Raw genomic sequence first — 752 nt, forward strand, 5'->3', positions numbered from 1 at the left:
GCCATCACCACCCATCCTGGAGGACCAGTCCTTGATCCTGGTCTGTGTGACTGACAGCAACCCCTGCCTGGACCCTGGCTCCCAGCACGTTTCCTTGAGCCTCTGTGCAAAGTGAGTCACAGGTCAGGGGTTGGGAGGGAGCCTGGTTGGGTGTTGGGTGTGGGAGAAGCTGAGTCCTAGGGACAGAACCTCCTCCTGTTCTCTCCTTTTCAGGAAGACCCTCCTTTTGCAGATGTGCAACTGGAAAAGGGGAGGTCTCCTGACCCATCAAGCTCTTGAGTGACCAGAGGACGTGTGACTTAGTGACCTGACAGCGGGAAGGAAATCCCACCTGGTACCCAGTGCTGTGAGGAGAAAGAAATGTTCACTTCTTTCAAAACCCACCCCTTCCCTCTGACTTTTTTGAGTCCCACTGCAGAACAGTCACAGCCTCCGATTCCCAGACCTCCTGCAAGCTGGGCTCCCCTGGTGTCCTTGGCGTGTGTTGACACTGGCAGCCCTCAGCTCCACAGCTCCGTGTCCCCTGCTCAGTCCTCCTGAGATGCAGCCTCCAACCTAGAGGAGAGCCCACCACCCTGCCTGTGTGTCCCCCACTGAAGCTCCTGTCATGGGAGCTCAGACGTCAGAAAACTTGTCTCCCCATTGGATGGTGGCTCCTTGGGGACAGTGTCCAGGTCTGGTGGCTGACCTCATCATGCAGAGAAGGGATGCCCACCTCATGGATGCTGAGGCAGGGAGGAGAGGCTGCCTGT

Source organism: Carlito syrichta, unplaced genomic scaffold, assembly GCF_000164805.1.
Source record: "Carlito syrichta isolate Samal-C Ts95f unplaced genomic scaffold, Tarsius_syrichta-2.0.1 Scaffold314869, whole genome shotgun sequence".
Lineage (NCBI taxonomy): Eukaryota > Metazoa > Chordata > Mammalia > Primates > Tarsiidae > Carlito > Carlito syrichta.